Source organism: Ursus maritimus, unplaced genomic scaffold (assembly GCF_017311325.1).
Source record: "Ursus maritimus isolate PB19 unplaced genomic scaffold, ASM1731132v1 scaffold_9, whole genome shotgun sequence".
In the NCBI taxonomy this organism is placed as follows: Eukaryota; Metazoa; Chordata; class Mammalia; order Carnivora; family Ursidae; genus Ursus; species Ursus maritimus.
Window position 1 is genome coordinate 36080694 of NW_024427107.1, and position 24976 is coordinate 36105669.

The 24976-nt window shown below is 36.7% G+C and overlaps 1 long non-coding RNA gene across 1 annotated transcript in view; it reads right to left on the reverse strand.

The window, feature by feature from the left end:
* The window catches only part of LOC103661412, an 87959-nt gene that overhangs the window by 58159 nt on the left and 4824 nt on the right, over positions 1 to 24976 (reverse strand). The window contains exons 2-3 of the long non-coding RNA XR_005833686.1: positions 24254 to 24360; positions 16233 to 16291 (exon numbers count right to left, since the gene is read on the reverse strand). This is a non-coding gene — a long non-coding RNA (uncharacterized LOC103661412). The remainder of the gene's footprint in view (positions 1 to 16232; positions 16292 to 24253; positions 24361 to 24976) is intronic.

Genomic DNA, 24976 nt, shown 5'->3' on the forward strand with positions numbered 1-24976 from the left:
CAGATAGTTCAGCTATTACTATACGTATTTCTAAGTTTCATTTATTGGATGAATATTTAAAAAGCCCTTACCGTGTGTCAAGCACAATGTTAGGTGTTGAGTATACATTGGTAAATAAGAAATACAGTCCTGCCCTTACAGAGTTTGTATTATTATTGGGATACAGGCATTTTAGACAAGCAAATACAGGCATTGATGGAGGAGGTATGTATATGTATGTGCAATACAAAATATTAAGTTCTGGGAAAGAAATAAGTAGGGTGTTAAGTGGGAATAATGAGATAATGAGTGTGGGGACTTATTTAATGTCCAGACCAGGCTTTTCTGGGGAAACAGCACTTATGACAAAACTGAAGGGTGAGTGGAGTCATCTATGAAAGACAAATGCTCCAGCACAGAGGGAACAACAAGTACAAAGCCCCCAGGCAGGAACTTACGTGATCAGGAGCCTGGAGGAAACCTGAGGTGTCTGAAGGATGGTAAGCAAGGAGGAGGGTTGCCTAAGATGAGGTTAGAGTCACAGGTATGGGTCAGGTTCAAGGTGGACCTTGCCAGCCATGGTAAAAGAGTTTGAATTTTCTTGTCATTGCAATGGGAAATTACAGCAGAGTTAATCAGGGGAGGTACATGACCACATTTATATTTTTTAAGAAATTACTCATCTGGAGTGTAGAGAATAGAATTTAGAGAAGGAATAGGAGCATTGAAGAGAGGAATTAGATGCATATTTCAGCTGTTCAGACGTGTGAGGATAGACTCTGGTGTTGGCAATGAAGAGGAGAGATGTGAGTAAGTTGAGATATATTTTGAACGTTAAATCAACAATAATTGTTGATGGGTTACATGAGGAAAAGTGGGGCAAGGTGGAATTAGGAAGAAAGGGAGCCAAGTTCTGTCCTTAATAATTATGGCATTATTTATTGCTAGCAGAAAGCCTGGGAGAGAAATGAGTTAGGAGTGGAGGAGGCCACAAGAGTTTAGTTTAGGAGATGCTAAGCTCATGATGCCTCTGAGACATGTGAGTGGAGATCTCAAGTAGGTAGTTGATTAATTCATACAATATTTAAACCACAGACGAGGCTCACAATGATATTAACTTTAGGAGCATTTCCATTTTCTTTATTATTATTTTCTTAGCTACCAGTGACCACTTTTACAATTTGTGTAGAGATAACCTCTAAATTTACCTCTCTACCCTGCTGCATTGTTCCGCTCTGAAGAAACTCAGAAGACAGAACAAATTTATTTAAATTCTAAAGTAATTTCCTATTTGAACTGGAGTAAAATTATCATATATATTTAACCCCGAGACATGTCTGTGAACAAAGTATGAATAAAAGAAATTGGCCTTAGAATTCAAGACAATATGTGCATTTACTCTCACTTTATTATTGAATAATCCTAATGTCTCTTCTTGCTGTTTTACAGACTCTAAATTGACTGTAAATTTGCAATGACAGCTGTTTTACATAGGAGAGAATAAATCAGTAACTGAGCTCAAAAAGCATTTACTGAGCATAATCTTGATGGTTAATAATAATAGTAGTAGTAATAGATAATTTCTACTAAGGGGTAACAAGGGTATAGACACCAGTGTTTTATCACATAATTTTTAGTTTGAATCTCATAAAAAGTCTAAGAGGTAAGTACTGTTATAATCCCTATTTTACAAGTGAAACAGGCTGTGGAACAATTAAATAACTTTACTTAAATCACAGTTAGCAAGTATCAGAGAGAGGACTCAAGGATGGTTCACCTGACCCCAAAATTTCTGTTATTAACCACTAAGTTAGGTTTCCTAAAAACTATGATACACATGAAAGAATATAGTACATTGAAACTGTTTATAATTCAAAAAACAGATGATCATAGGGGACAAGAGGAAGATATAAAACAAGATGAAACCAGAGAGGGAGACAACCCATAAAAGACTCTTTTTTTTTTTTTTAAAGATTTTATTTATTTATTCGACAGAGACAGCCAGCGAGAGAGGGAACACAAGCAGGGGGAGTGGGAGAGGAAGAAGCAGGCTCCTAGCGGAGGAGCCTGACGTGGGACTCGATCCCATAACGCCGGGATCACGCCCTGAGCCGACGGCAGACGCTTAACCGCTGCGCCACCCAGGCGCCCCTCCATAAAAGACTCTTAATCATAGGAAACAAATTGAGGATTGCTGGAGGGGAGCAGAGTGGGGGGATGGGGTAACTAGGTGATGGACATTAAGGAGGGCATGTGATGTAATGAGCACTGGGTATTATATAAGACTGATGAATCACTGACCTCTACCTCTGAAACCAATAATACATTATATATTAATTAAAAAATAAAAATAATAAACATAAAAAATAAATTGTTTATAATCCAGTAAAGGAGAAGAATGTGAGGGAAGGGATAAAATTTGTTGACTACCCCCACTCTGTCATGTCTAAGGCACAGAAGAAGCCTTTCCTCCTATTGAAACCACCCTTTTTCTCTCCTTTGCTCCACATACAAGCATATAAATAGGGAGCTGGATTGAGTGGCCTCTAGAGCTCTATGGAGGCCATAGTTTACAGAGATGAGGTTGGAACCCCAAATGAGACTGGTTTCTGATCTCACTGGACACTTATGGAAGAACCAAGATATATATATATCTTCCTCAGAGACTTTAATAACAATATTAATAGAACCCCACTCCTTTATTCCTAACACTCCTAATGTGTTAGGACTTTGAATACAGTTTATCCTTTGCTTCACAGAGCTTATTTGGTTTGATAATATAATTGTGACTTCTATACTGGGACGCTCATAATTTGGAACTTTAATAAACCAGAATTTTAATTTGCCAACTCTGCAAGATTCTTATACACTCAAAAACTACCTTCCCCTAAATGAACTAACTCTATGTGTGCTAGGGGATGTTGTAGGTATTCTGTAGAGTTAAGAGAATAGCCCATGGTTTGAATCTTGGTATACTGTATACTAAGTGCATAATCTTGAGCAAGTCACTCAACTTTTCATTTCTTCTTTTTTTTTTCATTCTATTTTTCTGTGCCTCACTTACCATAGATATAAAATGAAAGTGATAATAAGATAAGATCATGGTAAGGTTTGGATGATGTATACACTGGAGTGCTTATACCAGAAAATACTGACATACAGAAAATATCCTAGGTGCTAGATCATATATCCTATCTCAGTTTGCACAAAGCCTTTTACCTGTAATTACTAACTTACTAGAGATTTTCTCTCTTTCTTTAAAAGATTTTATTTATTTATTTGAGAGAGAAAGCGCAGAGGGAGAGTGAGAGGGAGAAGTACTCCTTGCTGAGCCTCTGCTTGACCTGCATGACCCTGAGATCATGAGCCAAGCCGAAGGCAGATGCTTAACTGACTGAGCCACCCAGGCACTCCAGAGATTCTCTTAATTAATTCCTTGTCTATATCCCCTCAATGGTCCCTATGTCACTGAAATATTCAACACAATCCATAAAGAGGGTATCTATTGTTTCCTGTACCAAGTCTTTGCATCTCACTTTGATCTCTCTCATTTCGATCCATATTTGTGTGCATTTCTTTATATTATATAAAGATTATTTATTTTCCATGGTTTCTACGTGATTCCAACTCTGCACGGCCAACAGCTTTTATAATATGTTCCTTTCTTATTTTATCTTCATAAACACCTTTCAAGGTATGTTTTATTATCTCTATTTTACGAGGAAGGCAAATACATACCCAAGGCTGTGTATTAAAAAGAGTATTCACCAGGATTCAGATCAAAACAATGCTCCTCCCCAAGTTACTCACAAAAAATGTGCTAGAAATATTAGTTATGTGTTAATTTAAAGGGTTCTTGCCTTGAGTGCAAAGGTGATCCCTAAAAAAGAAGCTCAGTGAAGGTTCAATTGTATATGGAATGCTTCCACAGGAAAGTGAGGCCTGAGTTTGTCCTAAGGGGAAGTTTGATTAGAAAGCAGGTTAAAGGCAGCTTTACCTGAGCAAGTACATGGAGCCAGAAAATAAAAAAAGTGCAAATGCAGGGCACCGTGAAGACTACTTACTTGAGCAAAAGTTGACTCCTGGGAAATAGGAGTTAGGATTAGATCAAAATGGGGCAGTAGGCAGAGGGTTATAAAAACTAAGTGAAGAATTTTAAAATTAGTCAAATACAACTTTTTCTTCTTGATGCTTTTTAACATTTTCCCCTCACTACTGGTATAATGCTTACTCTGTTTGACTTCTTTACACTTCTCATGTATCCCTCAAATTTTAGCTGAAATGCTTTCTCCTCTAGGACATCTTCTCCAGGGAAAGTGAAGCATCCTCCTCCCATAGATCTTAGCCAGAAGAATTAATCCATGACTTCTCACCTATTTGTGTCCCTCACTGAATGTGGGAGCACTAGAAGGCAGGAAATTGTTACATGTGTTTTTGAATCCCCAGCATTTATCTTAATGTCTAGCACACAGCAGGCACTTAATAGATGGCTGCGGCTCGAATAAATTAATAAATGAATGGTTCTGAAGAAGAGAAATGACAAAGAAACTGATGTCTAATAAAAAAAAACATTCAGAATGGGCTGAAATAGGAGACTCTAAGAGGCAAATTGTTTATATTACAAAATGCATTAGAAGTATGATTTGGATAATATATAGGAAGTGCCCTATATTACATGCTTTTGCTGAATTGCTATAATCACACTAATCCTGTGACCCTGATTCTCCAATGTGAGCCTATCAAAATCAATAATATGTAAAAAATACTGCAGCTTAAATAGATTTGACAAATGAGGCAAATATGATTTCATGTGAATCAAAAGTTATGAGGCAAAAATTCTTCAGCATTTTTTTCTAATGAGGCTCATATTCATATGATTCAACAGGAGGTTTCAGAAAATGATTGTTAAACTAAACTGTTCATAACTTTTGTATTTCTTTTTGGTAGGCACAGTCTAGAACAATAATTTTAATTTACCATGGAAATGTTCGTTTATATTTGTAATCTATAAATAAAAATTTTATAGCATTACAAGACCACAGCTTCCTGTATCCATTCCTTTTATTCTTTCTTGCTTAACCTGTAATGTACCAAGACAATATAACATTCTTTGGGGGAAGAAAAAGAAAAAAGAATAAATTTCCATGGCCTTATTTCTACATGTGGCCTTAAGCAATGGAAGATTTTGAATGTGCCAAACAATTAAAATTCTTCATTACATCAAATGAATTGGCCTAAATGAAATTTTTTCTATCATACCTGGTGAAATTATTGCATCTCCCTTCCTGAAGAATGATCCAGTTATTAAGAATAGATTGAGTGTGGATTCAAGTTAAATTATACATTAATATTAAAATATATTTCCTTTTAAAAATTTGTACATTTATTAAATCATTTTTATAGGGGAAAAAGGATAATTTAATTGATTTCCACCATTGCTCAATGAATACCACCAGCTGCAGGCAAAATCCATTAGAAGAACTTCTCTACCAGAATGAAACACAAATCCAGTGAACACTTATATGCAATGTTTGGAAATTCAGGCTTCAGGCTGATGAAAGTGATTCAAATGACTGCCTCTCATTAAATGTTGAGAGCAAAACAGAGCTGATATGCCACTCTAAATGAGCAACTGTTTCAACTACTATAAAGAGTAGTATTGGGAGTGTCTAAAACATTTCTTCTTTTATAAATGAATTAAGCGAATAGTCAATGGCATCACTCAACTATGAATGCATAAAGTAATATATATAACATGTACTCCAAAATAGAAGACAAATAAGGAGAAGCCATGTTGCTAAAAATAAAACAAATGAATGCCATAAGATATTTTTGCTCACTGTATCACTGCCAAGCAATAAATAAATCTAAATTTATTTTTGTTGTATCAAAATGTATAATATTTAAGAAAAAGATTGTGATTTTTAAATTGTGTGTTTAATGCATTGGTGGCAGTTCTTCACATCTTAAAGAATAACATTTTAATTCATTTTCCATTTTGAACATTTAACCAAAAAATCCTGTTACCTTTAGATCATTTCAATAATATTGAACTCAATTAGTCTGGAGAAGAAAGATGGATGAAAATTGGTTAGCTCACATATAAAGAGTGGTCAAAGAATAACTTGATCTCAGAGAGAGTTTATAGCATGAGTTTTTCAAATAATGTATTTTTTTAAGATTTTTGTATCTATTTGAGAGACAGAGCAGGAGCCTGTGCATGAGTGGGGAACTTCAAGCAGATTCCTCGATGAGCACAGAGGCCTATGCAGGGGTTGATCTCATGACCCATGAGATCATGACCCGAGCTGAAACCAAGAGTCCCGCGCTTAACCAACTGAGCCACCCAGGTACCCCTCAAATAATATATTTTCATGTCCATCATCAAAGAGAATTAGAGAAGACAGTTCTCCCTAAAAGAACATAGGGAAGGAGAAAGGTGTAGGAGTGTTTTGACAGCTGTGACCACTAAAGGGAGTAGTAAGATGAACAATGGGAATGAACAAAGCAGAGAAGTAATGATGTAAATAAATATTACTCAAGAGAGGAGAAATATCAAGCAAAGTGCTCAGAAAGTTTGCCCTTCACCTCCTGGGATTCTGCCATTCTATATATGGGATTACAACCATATCATCTAATATTCCAAAGGTTTTACAATTCTTTCCATCCTGGCAACTTTGCCCTTCCCATTTTTTATTAATATTCACTAGAGTAGTTCTTGCCAGTGACCCAAGCTCTCCCTGCTCCAGCAAAATATGCTTTTCTCTTGCCCCTTCATGCCTATGGGCAGTAACGATACCCTTGTGGCCAGTCTCAGATATTTCAATAGAATTGATCATTCATTTAACCCCATCTACACCACAGTGATTGTTTTGCTCATTAACTTCTCCTTAGTTAAACCCGCCAAATGTGCCTTTTCTTTGCTGTCAGGACCCTGATACAGCCCAGAGACAGTCTACATTGCACATCACATGCATCTCCCATATACGATCTGAGGCAGTCAGAGAACTAGTTGCTCTGGAAGGTAGAGCTAGAAACAACAGGTCTATAAACATCATCTCACCTTCTACTGACCAAGATGCATGTATCTGAGAAATTTGTCAGAATGATTGCAAATACCCCCAACACCTGTCTTACGTCATTGACCAAGAAGAGGATATTGCTAATAAAATACAATGGGATACCAGTGGATATTTAAAATAAACAAATACAAATATTATCTACATTTACCCCACAAAAATGTAAAAGAAATATCTTCTTTATGGTCATACTATGACAGTCCTCTGTTTACTTCTTTCTCACAATGTTACAAGCTATAGACATTTTCATGTTTGTTTTTGTTTATGTCTCTCTCCTTCACTTCGCAGAAGATACATGATGGTCCACGACTGCATTCTTTGTTGAGTATCCCCTGCCAGAGCAGAGTACCTGGCACAGAGCAGTCATGTCATAAGCAATATGTGTGAATGAGTTATTGAAAATAGGTTTTCCTAGGTGCTTAAGAAGCATTGTAATAAGAGCTCTCATGGAGCTCACAGCCAAGGGGAAAAACAAAAACTAAACATTTGTGATAGGGTGTGATAAATGTGAGGTACCAGGGAAAAAATTAAGAAATTTACATTTATTATCCAATGTCATTGTGCCCACCCGCCAATGAGTCATGTATTACTATTACGCCCATTGACAGATGAGGAAACATTTCCAGAGAAGATAAGTAACTTGGCTAATTTCACATAGCTAGCAAGTAGACAAGTTGAGACTTGAGCCAATATCTGTCTTATACTTCCTTATTCTATGTTCCCTGGAAACTCTGAGTATTCATTCATTGATTAACTCAATTCATATTTATATGAATGTTTCTTTTATACCATATAGGCACTATGCATATTGCAGTAAACAAAAGAGAAAAAGCCTCTTCTTTCACTGAGCTGACATTCAAAGTTGCAAAGACAAACAACAAAAACAAATCAGTAAGATACATAATAAAACATCTGAGTCATCATTTCGGGAAGAAAATTAAGGCAGACTAAGGGGATAGAAATAGTCAGTGGCTTGCTATTTTAAATTGAGTGGTCAAGGAAGACCACTCAGAGCTGGGCAGTTGCATTTTGGGACACATAAGAAAAAGGCAGACCTTCCTCCAGGCATATGCAGCCCTTCCAGCAGGGCTCACTGTTTCCATGGCAATCACCCCAGTCCTCATTTTCTCACATCTGGCTCACTGCAAGAGTTTTCTGATTTGTCTATCTACGTCTCCTGCCCTCTGCTACCAGATTAATCCGGCCTAGCAAACCAGAGGCTGGAGTTCAGCCTTCATTGCGATCATGTCCAGGCAGCTGTGCATAGGGGTCAACTCAATGCAGTGGCCTCTTTGAGGAAGGGATCAAAGGCCTAAATAAAAGCCATGAGGACATGTGACGGGAAGAGCAATTTAAAAAAATTCCCTAAAACTAACACATGTTTGGCATATTGCGGGTATAACAAGACCGGTGTAGGAGTAAGCAAAAGGAAAGTGCTAGGAAAAGGGAATAGAGACACAGCCTTTGTGAGCCTGGTAAGGACTCTGAATTTTATCCTAGGTGTAAAGGAAAGCCATTAGAGTAGGAAGTTATTAATTCTCTCTCTTAGCAGAAAAAAACTTTCATGGAAAGCCTTGAGATTTGACCTGAAGATACGAGAATGAGTTGGTGTTGTCTCATGGCTACTGTCTCCATGTAAAAGAAACCCACAGGGCTGGAAGGCATGATCAGAAATAAAAATAGTTACACTGCCTAATCCTTGCTACTGAAAATGTCTCATACAAACCAACCGCAGCATCACCAGAGAGGTTGTTCGCAGTGTAGAATCTCTGGCTTTTCTCCAGATCCACTAAATCATAAGCTGCATTTTAAATAAGATTAGGAAAATCATAAGCATGACAAGGGGTGGTGTATATGAGGAAATAAATAATAAGTGGTCTGGTGTTGCTAGATTCCAGGGATTAGACAAAAATGAGTATAAGACCTCAAGGGCTGGACAGTTAGGTTGGACCCATTGGGAAGAGCTTTGAGTACCACGATTTAAGAATCTGGAATATTCTGACAAGTGAAAACATTTCCAGATTGCTACAGCATAATAACTGCCTCATAATGACTGGGTACCACCATCTGTGAAATTTCAATACTTAAAAAAAAAAAAAGTAAAGAAATTCCTTGTATTATTTCAAATAAAATCAATTGAATTAAAAATATGGACAGAAATGTGTGATTTTTTTTTCTTTAAAGAAGGTCATATTATTGTCTATTTCAGATAAAAACTGTTATCTGGTTATATATGGTTATTCACCTCATGTTAGTTTGTATCTATTCCTCAGAAGCCCTGAAATATGCTGAACAAAATGAGAAACAAAATAGCCCTTGTAGATGTACATCAGTGAGTTGTTTATTCTTTTCATTTCTCATGTTCCAGAGGGCAGGTTAAATTGCAAATGTGTTCTTTCTAAGAATGTAAATGTGATCAATTACAGGGCTTTTCCCCTCTTTGTTTTGGCACACAGGCTGTTCCATTTTCTCTTGCTTCTTACTAAACATGATAAATAGGGATATTCAGAATTCACCACAAGGAGAAGGGGCCAAAATAACAGAGAAATTGACAAATCCAAAAAAAAAAAAAAACCAACTGGAATATTAATTTTACTGGAATAATGTTTTTACAAGATGATTTTTAGTTTTCCTTGTTTCTTTTAATCTTTTTCTTTCATTGTTACTTCAGCAAGCTTGGGCCTTAAGAAGGATCGGGATGGACAGACAGGCACAGCAGATACCCAAGGACTTGGGAGCTGCCCAGAGAGAAGGTATGAAATGAAGGGCACCATATGCAATAGAAAATAAAAACAGGGAGTTCAGTCAGACCTCATAGACTTTAGAGAGAGCTGACATCAGGCACTTGGCAGAAATTCAGTGTGCAGGGACAGAAGTTCACTAGGGGAAGGGAGTCGAAGGTGGAGAGGTAAATGGGAGCCAGACCAGGAAAGGTCTTACACATATGATGAAGAGAGCCTGTCCTTATCTTGACCTCTGAGAGGTATGTATCTTCTCTGCTAACATTTCCATCTAAGTCATGATCAATCCTCATCTACGACAGCTTCCTAATGACTATATTGCTTTCATTTTTGCTCAATCCAAAGGCCCCAACTCGAATCCATTCTTCACAGAGTAGATAGAGGGTAAGTCTTGTCACTCTCCTGCTAAGAGTCCTTCAAAGGCTTCCCAGTGCACTACAAATGAAGTCCAAATTCCTTACTACTTGGCCCCAAAATCTATACACTGTGACTACCACTCTCCTTCTTGCTTATACAGTGGCCACTGATTCCTCCAATGTGTCGAGTTGTTTGCTATTTCAGAGCATTTGCATCAAAAATTCTCTCTGCTGAAATGTCTTTCTATCCTCTATTCTACCACAAGATGTCTAGATCCCCTTCATTCATTGGGCTTCTGCCAACATAACATCTCAAGAGAGACCTTTCCTGATTATTCCATCTAAAGTAGCCACTGTCTAAACTTTTTTTCTACAATATTACCTTTTATTCCCCTTCATACATTTTAACACAATTCACTCTTTATCTGTTTACTTGTTTATTATCTGTCTCCCTGTGTTAGTTTTCTATTGCTGCAGAACAAACTTAGCAGCTAAAAACAACACATATTTGTTATCTCAGTTTCCTGGGGTTACGAGTCTAGGTAGGCTTAGCTCCCTACTCTGCTAGGCTGCAATTAAGGATGTCAGCTGGGACTGGGGTCACATCTGGAGGCCTGACTCGGTTTCACTCCTGAGCTCACTTAGGCTATTGGCAGAATTCATTTCCTTGAGACTGAAGGTCTCAACTTCTTGCTGTCACCTAGAGACTGTGCCTTGCCATACAAGCCTCCTAACATGGCCCCTTACTTCAAATCCAACAAGGGACAAAGTCTCTAGAATAAGTCTGCTAGCAAGACGGAGTTTTATATAACATGATCATGGGAGTACCATCCTATCACCTTTTCCTATTCCATTGCCTAAAGACAAGTGACAGGCCCTACTTACACTCAAGTGGAGGTGATTATACAAAGATGTGAACGCCAGGAGGTGGCAATAATGGGAGACACCTTAAAGTCTGTCTTCCATAGTCTGCCCATTGGCCTTCAATGATTTACATCCCTTCCACATGCAAAATACTTTCATCTCCCTCCCAAGGTTCCTATTATAGCATCCTATTGTGGCATCCTAACATAACATCAGATCAAAGGTCAATATCTCCTCATCTAAATCTGGTCCAGGTGTAATCCATCAGGTACAACTCCTAGGACATAATTTCTCTCCATCTGTGAAACTAAAGAGCAAGTTATCTGCCTCCAATTCTCTCCAGTTAGAATCTTTGTTCCATGAATGTGGAGACTAAGCCAATCTTGTTCTCTGCTTTATCTTTGAATGAGCACTATACCTAACTCATATAGACGTTTAATAAATACTGCTTAATAATAAAGGTATAATTGAAATCTCAGCAAGCAGACAGACCTGGTCCTGAGGTTTGATAAGAACCCAGACCCAAAGAATGAAGGTCGAATCTGAAAGCAAATAATTAGATATAGAACTAGAGGGAGGGAGGAAGAGAGAGAGAGAAAGACAGACAGATAGCTGGACCAGAATATGTGATCAGAACAAGATCAGTGACAGAGGATGCCCCTGAACCAGGTTCTTACGTTATCTCATTAATCCATTTAAAAAACATTTATATGGATCTATTACAGTTCTAAAAATTGTGGTATCAGAGATATAATAGTAAACAAAATACAGTCCCTGTCTTGAAAAAATTTATAGTCTAGTGGGAGAGACTCAATACAAGATGATAAATGTTAAAATGAATAAACAGAAGGTTAATGAAAATACATGGGAAAAATAACTACTTTTGCATGAAGAGATATCAGAGAATCGTTGAAGGAGAAAATGACCTCTAAATGTAGTCTTAAAGATTACATAAGAGTTACATAACAGTTAACTAAACAACTGCTTCCTGGATTATGCTGGAAAGAGGAAGAAAAGATGATGTTCCAGGAAGAGAAGATAAATGCATGCTAAAATCCCAGCAGTGAAAGAGAGCATGGCACACTGAGGAAACTCTTAAAAGAAGGGCTAGAGTATAGTTAGATGAGGAAAAATGCCAAAAAGTAAGGCTGGACATTTGATAAAAGGGGACCAGATCATGACACGAAATTTGTACTTTATTTTGAGCACAGTGGAGAGCCACTAAAGAGTTTCAAATAAGGAGATTTAAAAAAACCAAATTTACGCTTTAGAAAGATCACTCTGACTTGAGTGCGGAAAATCAATTGGAATGGAAAAGGTGTAAAGACAGACTAACTAGGAGAAAGCTGTTGCTGGAATGTAAGTATGCCATGAAGGCTGGAAAGGAAGAGGCAAAGAGCACAGAGGAGAGAGGTGAGCAACATCGGGGGTGGAGGAGTAAATGGATAGGAGTCAGGAATCATTTGCAAGCTGAGGAGGGGAGTAAAACAGAGAAGAGATATGGATGAGTTCCAGGAATCTGTCTTTGAAAGTGCATGGATGGTGATACCATTTGCTGAGGTAGCAAATAAAGCAAGAGAAGAGGTTGGGGGCTGGATTGGATGGAGGTGAGCCAAGACAGAATATTTTAGTTTTGAGTTATCTCTGGGAATTCCAAGCGGAGAGGACTTGAAGGCAGTTGGATGTACCTGGCTCTAGAGCTCAAGAGAAAGATTTGATCCAAGCTTTCTGTTATCTCCCTAGTTGAGGGAAAAGATTGGCCACAGAGTCTAAGGACTAATAAATGACTGGTAATGGAAAAGTGAGAGATGAATGCTGCCTGCCACATAATTCAGGGGGACTCAGAGACAAGAAATCCAGCAAATAGTTTCCTAAATATTTCTCCCAGCTTTTCTCATCTAATCCTCTACATTATAGTACGTAGAACATCAGTTAAGGCTTCTAGTCTGATGTGTTTATCTCTGCTCTCAATGGAAATAATATTAAAATGCAAATGAGATTTTAAAAAGTATAAATCCTAAAAACAAAGAGAAAATGAGCAGGGATGAGAGTAAGTGAAAAGAGGTCAATAAATGTTAATGTGCAAAAAGCAAATAGTGGGGTGGCAACTCACCTAGTAGGTAAAAGGAAGTTGAAACCTAGGAACTCACAGTTGGAACCAATGCTAAAAATCGGGCTTTTCCCCACAGATCACTGGAGATTTGGAACTTGAGACACTAGGCATATTGAATGTCCATAGTGAGGAATGGAGCTGGGAATTAGTTGAAAAATCTGTATATGGAGTAATTGGACATCCTTCTTCCTGTTCCCCACATCCTTGTCCTGCAAATCCAAGTTAATGGCTCTAACTTCTTCAGAAAACCAGATATTTAGTCCCTGAGAATATGATCCCTAGGGACTCTGGACTGGTGGGACCAAGAACAATAGAATATGATGGTGCTGAAGTAAAAAAGGAAGATTAAGTGCAAATAGACATTTCTGAACAGTAATTTGTTATAAACTTTCCAGCATTATTTCATTTTTAAGTAACATAGATTCAATAAAATAGATTCAATTCAATAAAAATTTAAATTTGCCTAATAAAAGACTATCAAATCATTCAGGAAATCTTCCTCTGGTAATGTTTTATTTTTTTAGGAAGGAAGAAATATACAAAACTATTCAGGTTTTGAGACACCAATATACCTTGGGACAATGTTCTTCACTTTGCTAGTGATATAAGGGAAAGAAAACAAGGCATCAAGGTTGGAATCAGCATCTCTACAACAAGGCCTCCTGCCTGGTTCTTTTAGGACCGTCAGTGATAACAAAAAATATCAGCAGGGACTTGAGTGCCCAGGAAATTTGGATGGATCTTCCTGAATTCCTTATCCCTCCAATAGAGGATTCTCCCAATGAAAGGATCCTGGGCAGTTCCTCAAATCTGAAGATGTTGGCTGGGAAGATTAGCAGAAGAGTAACCCAATCATGCTCTTCTGTAAAGGCTGTGATTATCCTCCCTCAGCCGAAATCCAAATCCAACTGTTTCACCCCATTGCTTCTCCTTTCTTAACCCAAATCAGCAACCCTGAGACAATGAAATTCTTCTCTAATATCATAAGACAGAGTTGAACATCTGCTGTTAGCTCTGTGACCTTGAACAATTCAACCATTGTTCTTGTATGTTCCTGCTCTACCTTACAGACTTGAAAGAGAAGCCACATTTTTTATAGTGGAGAATTCTAACTCCTGTCCTTGGATGAAGTCCTCTTTTCTTTTTGTTTAAATACTTGTTGTTGTTTGGTTTTTTGTTTGTTTTTTATTTATCACCTCCCAATTATTTCTTCATATCTCCTCTTAGAATTTTCTTTCGTTCCATTGTTTTCCTTTACCTCAATTGATCCTAGTGGCAGTTCATTTTAACTTCTTTCTTATTCCTAATCACATGCTTCTGAAATTATATGCTCATGAAAACACATACACACAGAAGTGCTCATTCCCTGATGGCAGTTTCACAGTTACCATAGAGACATATCAGTTTCCTATCAAGTGAGGGAGATGAATCATGACTCATGAATATTTATTTCATTTTATATTTGATTATTCCATTTTTAACATCTGCAGCAAAAACGGATATTTTGTTTTCAATATCTTTTCAGTTCAACTTTTTCCTTTTAAAGATAGCACTTCATTCTCACTCAAAAAAAAAATGCAATGAAACTGTCTAATGCTCTTTGGGCCATTATCTCATAAGTTAGTTTCCAAATAAGTTGATAAAGAATTAATACGTATAAATTTTGATGTACCACTGGGTATTGTTCTACATTTTATATTTGTTAACCAATATGCTCACCTACAGAATTATACATAATTATTAACGGCTCTTCTAATTAATCACAACGGATGTGTGCCTGTTACTTACCTAATGTAATTCCTGTGATTTATGTGGATGAAGAAACTTAGAAAATATCACTAAATCAGAATATTTGAGTACCATCCACCAAGTCTTGGGGGGATTCTTTTTACATTCCTTTATATTTCTGGATCACTTTTCAGTTTTCCAAGCACTTTCACATATGTGACAGGATATGAGCATTCAACCTGATTTATTATAGAAACAACTGTCTTGCTCATCTTTCTTTTCTGCGATGCATTAGAAAGATAGTATGTATTTATTTCTCTACACTTCCTGAGAGTGTTTGAAGTTTGAGATTTCCTTGAATTCAAAGAAATGAAACAGGTTTTTGTTTGATACTAATTTTAACTCTGAGTTTAATGGACCATCAAAGTCTTTACGAAAACAAATGAAAAGAGAGGGTTTTGGTGGGAAGGAGGATTCATGTGATAAAATAGAGAGTCTAGTGAGGGAATTAGACAGGAGGAACAAGTCACTTTGATGATCAGATGGGGCCCTGAGAACCTGATGAGAAAGAAATGTCTTGGCCCAAGAAAAAACAAGTGAAGGGACTCAGCTAAGGACCATAGGAAAGGTACTATTTAAGTGTAGAAGCATCTATCGATGACTGACTACAAGGAAGGATGACTTTATAGGACTCTTAGAACATCTCCAAATCCATACCTCAGAACATCCATAAACCCAAGAGGGGCACCAGGAAAAGTGAAAGAATGATAGTGAGGAAACCCCTTACCAGTACTTTGGGGGCTAAACTGGATAAGCTTTAGTCCTATGTGCTGGGATAGATACTCTAGGTTTGAAACACTGTGTTGACCAAATCTCACTGAGTTTCACAAGAATACAGCTAACAGCATTGTGCAGGCTTTTGATATCCCCCTTTCTATAGATGAAGATGAAGTTACATGACATGATTAGGTATGTATGAGTCAACTAAATTCTACCTCTGCATGGACTTTTCCTGACTATTCTTTATGTAACATTTTTTCACACTTCAATTTACTTACTGAAGATATATATTGGCTCAGATAACTGAAAAATCTAGGGGATATAATTTCTTCAGGCACAGCCTGATCAAGGGTTCCCAATAACGTCACAAAGACTTGGTCTCTCTTTGTCTCTTGGTTTTGCACTACTCTGAGCTGGCATCATTCCTGGGTCCCACATGTTTGTCAGCCAGTTAAAATTTTGTCAAAAATAGAATATATGTGTTTTTCAGGAGTTCAAACAAAAGTCCTAGTCCTTTTGGATCATCTATTTTTCTTGAACCAATTACTCTTATGTGATTCTTTTTTTAACTGGACAGGCTTGACATACATACCTAGTCCTAGAACATGGGGATGGAGGCAACTCTTCAGAAGGGCATGGACTCGTGGTCCCCTAGAATAAAATTAAGATACTTATATCAAAAGATAAAACCAGTAGAGAATTCTGAGTTTCTGGTGGCAGTGAAAGCATCATAATATTTGGATCTGCTGGGACTCCAAGCAACTAGATAGCAAAGTCAAACACCTTTGGATGATAGTTACAGGAATACCAAAGTGACAAGATATCCCTTGTGAAAATACAAGTAGATGGGGACAAACCAACAAAAACCATAGACTAGCATGATATTAGTCTTGCAGGAGGAAGTCGAGGATGAACAAAAGGATGTCTGATGGATCTGAGAACAAGAAACCCCAAAATAGCCAACAGCTTTGGAAAGCAACAAAGGAAAATTTGAGAACAACAGTAGAAACGGAAAAAGTTTTCCACTCCAATTAATAGTTTAGTGCAAGTAAAATCTGAAAAAACTGAAATAGTCTAGCATATGTGAACCAGGGCCTTTTCCCAGGGCAGGTCTAGAGGAGAAACTGCTAGGAGTAGAATCAAAATTAAGCACTGGAGGAAGAGTCACAGTCTCATATAGCTTAATCTCAGAAATGATACCCCAATACTTTTGCTATATTCTATACATTGGAAGTAAGTCACTAACTAGTCCAGCCTCAAGGAGTGGGGATTACAGAAGAATATGGATACCCAGAGGTGGATTCCACCGGAAGCTCTTTTATTAGCTATCAACTACAGAGTTCATTCTAAAATGTGACAAGAAAGATTTCATAAGGGGCGCCTGGGTAGCTCAGTTGGTTAAGCATCTGCCTTCGGCTCATGTCATGATCCCAGAGTCCTGGGATGCAGCCCCACAGCGGGCTCCCTGCTCAGTGGGGAGCCTGCTTCTCCCTCTCCTTGTGCCTGCCACTTTCCCTGTTTGTGCTCTCTCTCTTGCTCTCTCTCTCTGTCAAATAAATAAATAAAATCTTTTTTTTAAAAGAAAGATTTCATAAAAGAGCTCAGCATCCACTATGCCTTTAAACATGGACAGGTGTTCATCAGGCAGACTAAAATGCAAAGGGCAATCTAGACAGAGACTACAGCGTAAACAGAAATAAACACTCTTGAAAACTCTTCTACCCTTCTGGAAAAAACAGGACTATAGTGTAAAGAAACCAAGGAGTGCATTTGAAAGATGAGGCTGGAGATGTAGAGTAAAATCAAATTACAGAAGGGCTGATGTACCACATTCTAACCCTTATGCTTGGATGCACTGAATTGCCAGCGTTTTCACAAAATTGATCAGTGTTGTCGAATGTATTTTCAGGATGGCTAACGTAAGGCACTTTTCTAGCTTTGTTGTTTTCTGTTCCCATTGGCAAGAACATTTCCAAGAACATGGCCACACCTGAAGCACTGTAGCTTTTGTTCACCCCTCCCCCTCAGGTTTAACATATTTCATGTTAAACCAGTCTGTTGTAAACAAAGACAGATTCTCTAATTATAATGGCAAGGTCAAATATGTTTAATTTTAATCAATAAGGAGCTATTTTGGGCTCAAATCATGGAATACCCATTGCAGGATTCTTATATTCCTTTCCCCTAACACATATTTGGAGTAAAATAATACTTGTAAAATATAAATTGCAATAAATAAGCATATTTCTACAATGATTTTTCAAAGAAACAGAAAAGAAACAGAGAAAAAAGGTTTTTTAGGATCACAGACTACCTCAGAACAACAGACTGAGAATCCATGATATAAATGAACAGGTGCGTGGCACAACTGTAAAGGGAAGAAACTCTCAACAGCAACTTACAGAGGAATTTCACATGTGACGTTTGCTTTATGTCAAGAATCTAAGCCTAGGTTAATAGAGTTTCATTTCTGACATTAATATTTTCCTCCCATATACTCCCATAACATCGTGCTTGTAACTGTACTAAGACACTCAGTACAATCTACCTTATTAGAGTTGTTAATTAATATGCCTACCTCTCCCACTAGATAATGAGCCATGAAGTGAAGAGATCTTGTCTTATTTCACTTTGAATCTTGTCTAAGCTCTATGCTTAACACAGAGAAGGCTCTCAGTAAATGGTGATGACTTAGAGTGAATTTATTTTTTTATTTTTTTTATTTTTTTCTATTTAAAATACTGTTTATTTGTGATTTAACATTAATTAGCATTACATCTAAGAGCAATATCAGATAACATTTATACATTTTCCACAGGACACAGAGGTTCACTGGCTCATTCTTTATGCCAAAGCAAGTAAATAGAGGCATTAGCAAAAGGTGCAAATAGTTCGCTTTTGCATTTAAAAAATATTTATGCACATTGCATTCATTTAAGATATATATATATATTTAAAAAGTTATGGAGAAGCATAGTTCACAGGTTACTGTTTCTACATACGTTGTAATACAGCATAAATGATGTAGAACATAATAGAGTGAATTTAAATAGAGACTCTTAAAATATAGATTATAAGAAGGTAATCCAGGGAGATTTGCTCTTGTTATCAATATGCTATTACATAATGAAACACTAGTTTTCAAACTTTAGTCAGCCAAACCACATAAGAGTTCAGAAGTAATAATACTGAGTGATTATACATTTTGACTGTGAAGAAATTATTTTTAACAAATTAATTATTTGTTCACCAATTTTAAGCATTGATAAGCTTAAATCCCCCATATGTGGTAGTGATGGAGTGTCTGTTTTATATTAAGAACGTAATAATGATATCTCTAATTATTGATTAATGATCACTATTAATTAACACCTATTATTTGCTGAACACTATGCTAGGTAATTAGTATGACTTCTGACACTAACTACCCAGACTTAGGCCCAACTTTATAGGTTGAGGGGACAGTCTTAACACAACACTAACTTTGCTTCAGACATCAGCACAAGTTCAGAGGTCCTGAGATGGCTACAGGGTTCCTCAGAGGTCTGACCAGATAGCTACAGATTCAGGTGTTTCTACTACCCCCTCAGGTTCAATAATCTGCTAGAACCTCACAGAACTATGGAAAGCACTCTGCTTACAATTACAGTTTTATTTTAGTGAAAGGATAAAAGGCAAATCAAAAGGACCCAAAGAGAGAGACACATAAGGAGAAGTTGGGAAGGGTCCTAAATGCAGAGCTTCCATTGTCTTCTCTCCTTTGAATTAGGACACATCACCCTCCAGGCACATCATTGTATGATAATACACCAAAAGCACTATACTGTGCAATAGAAAGCACAGAGAAGCTCACCCAAGCCTAGAATTAGAATCTAGAGTCTTTGTTGGGGTTTCATTATGTTAGCATGACTGGCTAAATCATTGGCTATGAGGTTGAATTCTCCAGCCTCTCTGGCCTCCTTGGGGGGTCAGGCTAACATTATATAGCTCAAAGGACCAACCCTTTAATCACAGGGTTAGTCTATCTGGTATGACCAGCCCCCATCCTGAGTAATCTTATTAGGTTAAAATATCTAGAAGCCGACGATCTTGTTAGCATAAAATATCGATGTCTACCATGAATAAGAAATACTCCAATCACTAGAAAAATTTCAAGAATTTAGAGGCTACCTGCCTGAAACCAGGGATTAAGGCCAGCCAAATTCATTATTACACAGGAGTGATTTTCATGTATTATCTAATATAATTCCTCTAACTCATATATCCACCTGTTGAGGGAGGTGGTGTTATTCTAGACATGAGGAAATACAAGTCTGGAGAACGTAAATAACTTTTCCAAGACCATGTAGCTAACGAGTGGCAAAGCCAGGATTTGAAGTGATGTCTTCCTTTTCTCAACTCCTGTTCCCAAATTAGCCTAATCTTCTACCCGATTATGCCTCAAGTTCAATATTTCTTACTAACATTAGAACAATTTTTCCAGTTCCTATATTACAGTGACATGATCATAGTTTCAAGGGAAGAAAGAGCATTTTATATGAAAGATATTTAGCATGCTCAGTAATTATCTTCAAAGTCAGAGGAGGCAAAAAAAATGTTAAGGACAGAAGTGGACTTGAGTTCAGGGACACCTGGGTGACTCAGTCCGTTAAGCGTCTGCCTTTGGCTCAGGTCATGATCCCAGAGTGGTGGGATCGAGTCCTGCATCAGGCTCCTTGCTCAGCGGGGAGCCTGCTTCTCTCTCTGCCTGCCACTCCTCCTGCTTGTGCTGTTTCTCTCCCCTTCTCTCTCTCTGACAAATAAATAATTAAATTCTTTAAAAAAGAGAAAAAAGAAATAGACTTGAGTTCCAATTCCTGCCAATTTATAATGAGACCCTGAATCTGTACTTCAGTAAAAGCATTCATAATCCCTGGGCATCAGTGTATGTATATGAATGCTCTCCTAAATTTCAATATTATTATGAAATTCACATAACAATTATGAAAGCAGTGGTCATATTTTTTTTCAAATTCCTTTACGTTCCTTTATTTTTCTATGACATTTTACACCTTGTAACATTTCATATGATTTAAACATATAAGTTCAATAATTAAACCAGATTGTGAACTCTACAAATAGCAGACAACCAGTTTTTCAATGATATATCCCAAATTTCTAGATTAGGTTATGGTAATAGAAACTCAATTTTCTGAACACTTATGGACCCAGTACAAACAGCGTATAGGCAGAACTTTAACTTATTCCAATCAATCACCCCATTAGGAAAACTACAAATACTGGAGGGAAAAAAAAAGCCTTTTAATATATGCATTCTTATAGGGAAGATAAGAAAATGCCAAAAATTTACTGGACCAAGAATCAAGAGATAAGGAAGGTCAAAGATGCCCTGTATTTTAGGTTTTGTACTCTAAAGGGCATTAGCTGATTATAGAAGGTGCTGCAGAGTGGCAGAGAGGCTGTGGACTACTTTTACCAGACTTGTGGGGCTAGTGAATTAAAGACTGGAGGCTAGAAACCTCTGGCAGGGAGCAGGGAGAGGGCTGGTAGATTTCTGTGGCTTTGGACTGGATACTCTAAGGCTACCCTTATAGCATAGGTAAACTATAAATAGAGAGGTTCTTGTAGGAATTGTAGCTCTCTGAATCATGCCAACCCTGGAGATTTTATAAGTAGAACTAGGATTGCTAGTGTCCTGGAGCACCTAGTAGATGCAAACATAAATCCTCTCTGGATGAAGATAACATTTACAAATAATTTTGCAAATACAATATTTATTATGTAATCAAACATAACCAAATGCTCAAGGGAACAAAATTGCATGGATGAAAATCAGCAGAAACAGGCAGTAGAAACAGAAGAATAAGACTGCAACTATTGGCATTATTGGGCACAGAGAGACAAAGAAAAGGAAGATAGAGAAAAAAAAGTAGAAGACAGAGAGAAAAAAAACAGTAATATAGTTTAAACTACATGTAACTGGAGTCCTGGAAAGAAAGAAGAGAAAAAATAAAAGAAAAACGGTAGTACTTGAAATAGAACATTCCAAAACTGAAGAAAGACATTAATCCAGAGATCAAAAAAGTTCTATAAATCCCAAGCAGAATGAATGAAAGAAGCCTACACTTAATTACATAAAAGCATAGGTGCTGAAAATGTAAGTAAAAAATCTTAAAAGTGGTAAGGGTTGGGAAGGAGGGTGAAAAGGATATTACCCTCAAAGTAATAATAGTGAAACTTTCAATAAAAACAATAGAATCCAGAATGCAGTCGAATGATGCCTAAAAGTGAAAACGACTGAAAATGCCTTCCAACCTAGAACTTGATATCCAGTACAAATATTCTTCAAAATGAAAGTAAAACAAAGACATGCGAAGAAAAACTGAGAAAATATTTCTTTAATAAACCCACATCAACAGAAATATATTTAATGATGAAATGTTACAAACTTCCTCTCTGACGTCAAGAATATACAAAAATGCCTGATCTGACCACCTCCAGTAAAAAGATTATAAATGGAAATACATCAATATTATTTGTCCATCATATGATTATATACAAAGAAACTCTAAATGAGCATATAAAATTATTAAAATTAATAAGCAACAGTGCCAAGATTTCTAGATACAAGATCAACAATATCAATTATGCTTCTATATACCAGTAACAAATGGTTAGAAAATGAATTTTTTTAAAGAACCATTTCCAATAACATCAAAATTATCAAATACCTAGAAATATATCTAACAAAAAATTGTAAAAGACTTCTACATAGAAAACTGTAAAATAATGATGGGATATTTAGGAATTCTTTAGTTTTAAAGAAAGCCTGTAAAAATCAAAGAATACACTATATTTGTAAATTTTAAAACACCTAAGATGTCAAATATCCCCAAAAATGTCTATAGCTTTTGTGCAATTCCAATCAGGATTTCAGTATGTGTGCGTGTGTGTGTGTGTGTGTGTGTGTGTATAATACGAGAACTATCATAACAAGCTTAGAAAAGAAGAACAAGGAGAGAGGATTTGTCTTACCAAATATCAAAAATTATTATAAAACTATAATAGGATAATGTGATATGAGCATAAGAACAGATCAGTGGGACAGAATAAACAGCATATAAACCGGCACACATATAGCAGGACATTTGATTCACAATAAAAGTGATACCGCTGAGCAGTGGAAGAGTCTTTCACCATATGACGCTAAGGCAATGGGCTATCAGTACCCAATATAAATGAAACTTTACATCTACCTCACACTGATCAAAAAATTTAAAAAAAAAAGTCAATTCCTGATGGGTTGTAGGTTTCTATATGAATGAAAGAACAATAAAACTTATAGAAGTTAATAATAAAAAACCAGAAAGGAAAAGACGAATAATTTGGACTACATCAAGAGACACTACTAAAAAGTAAAAAGACAAACTACTGAGTAGAAGAAAATTATTTCAATACACATGTAACCTATAAAGGTTTGTATCTAGAATATATGAAGAATCCTACACATTAATAAGAAAAAAAAAGACAACCTAATTTAAAAATTAACCAAAAGACTCAATCAGGCTCCTCATAAAAGAGGATATTCAAATGGTCAGTCCAAATGGTCCGTAAGGATATGATAATTCCTTTAACATCATTAGTCACAGAGAACCACAAATTAAAACCATAGAGATAATGCTACACACCCACCAGAATGGCTAAAATTGAAATTGAAATACAAAGTGTGGATGAAGATGTGGAACATTGGAAAAACTTCCACCATCAGTGGGAGAGTAGATTTGTACAAACACTTTGAAAAACAGTTCAGAATTTTCTTCTGCTAAGGGTCAAAATACACATAGCCTACGATTCTACAGTTCCACTCCAAAGTATACACGGAACAAAAAATGACAACACATAAGCACCAAATTTTATGCGTGAGAATATTTATAGCAACACTGTTTGTGATAGTCAAAAAGCTGAAGACAACTCAAATGTCCATCCACATTAGAATGGATAAGTTATGCTAGACACATACAAAAAACTGCAACAACACATAAAACATGGATGAATCTCACAAATCAGTTGAGCTAAAGGTTGGCAGACACAAACTCTACCTACAGCATTAATTCATTTACATAAGTTTTTTTTTTTTTTTTAAGATTTTATTTATTTATTTGACAGAGAGAGAGACAGCCAGCGAGAGAGGGAACACAAGCAGGGGAAGTGGGAGAGGAAGAAGCAGGCTCATAGCGGAAGAGCCTGATGTGGGACTCGATCCCATAACGCCAGGATCACGCCCTGAGCCGAAGGCAGACGCTTAACCGCTGTGCCACCCAGGCGCCCCTCATAAGCTTTTTTTTAAGGCAAAGCTAAAGTATGGATGAGAAGATTATAAAGAGCTGCTTGGAAACAATTGTTAACGTCAGGATAGCGTACACTTCTGGGAGAAATGAGGGAAGAGTGATCACATCGGAATAATAGGTGCTTCTGTCCTGGCATTGTTCTTTCTTAGGCAATAGTTAAATGATGTTTTGTGATAAATCATTGATCCTTTATTTTTTATTCTTCCCTTTTCTATGTCTATATTTCACCATAAAAAGGCTTATAAAAATATGAAGAGGTACTTACCAACTTCACAATGGTAACTCCTTCTTTGAAGGGGAGGGAATAGCACAAGCAAGAGTGTATGAAGAAGATTCAAGTATATCTGTAACATTTTATTTCTTAAAAGGCATCTGAAGAAATAATGTCAAAATATGAGCAGGTCAGGTCTCTTAAATCTAGTGGACATGGTTCTCTGCCTATTTCTGTAGGTTTGAAATACTGGAGAATAATTGTTTTTAAAAGAATTTTACTACTTAACCCTCCATTTTGTAAACTGTGAAAGGGCAATTTAAACCTGTCTCCCAACAGATTTCAATGCATAATGAGTTAGAAATAAATAATTACTCATTGATTAACTGGTTTGTGACTTATTGCAATTGTATTCCAATTGAGAAGACAAAAAATTTTTAATTAGCTCTGTGTCTACCCAACACTCCTGGCCTTACTTCTCTTCCCAAATAGGATCTAGCCAAGCTGGTCTTGGAACTTTGTTGTGTTCTCTATCCACGTTGTTTCTCCTTTGGGTTTTGCAGAGCTGGTGATTATTTATTAATCAGGTTTTCGTTTAAAGCCTCTTCTTTACAGCGAGGTTTTGGGTTTTTTGTTTGTTTGTTTGTTTTTTAAGGTGTGTTATCCACTATTCTCTGTTTTATATATATATATATATATGTATATATATATATATCTCATTATTATATCTCCTTTTTACTTCCTTTAGACATTAGTCACTATCTGAAATTACATTTC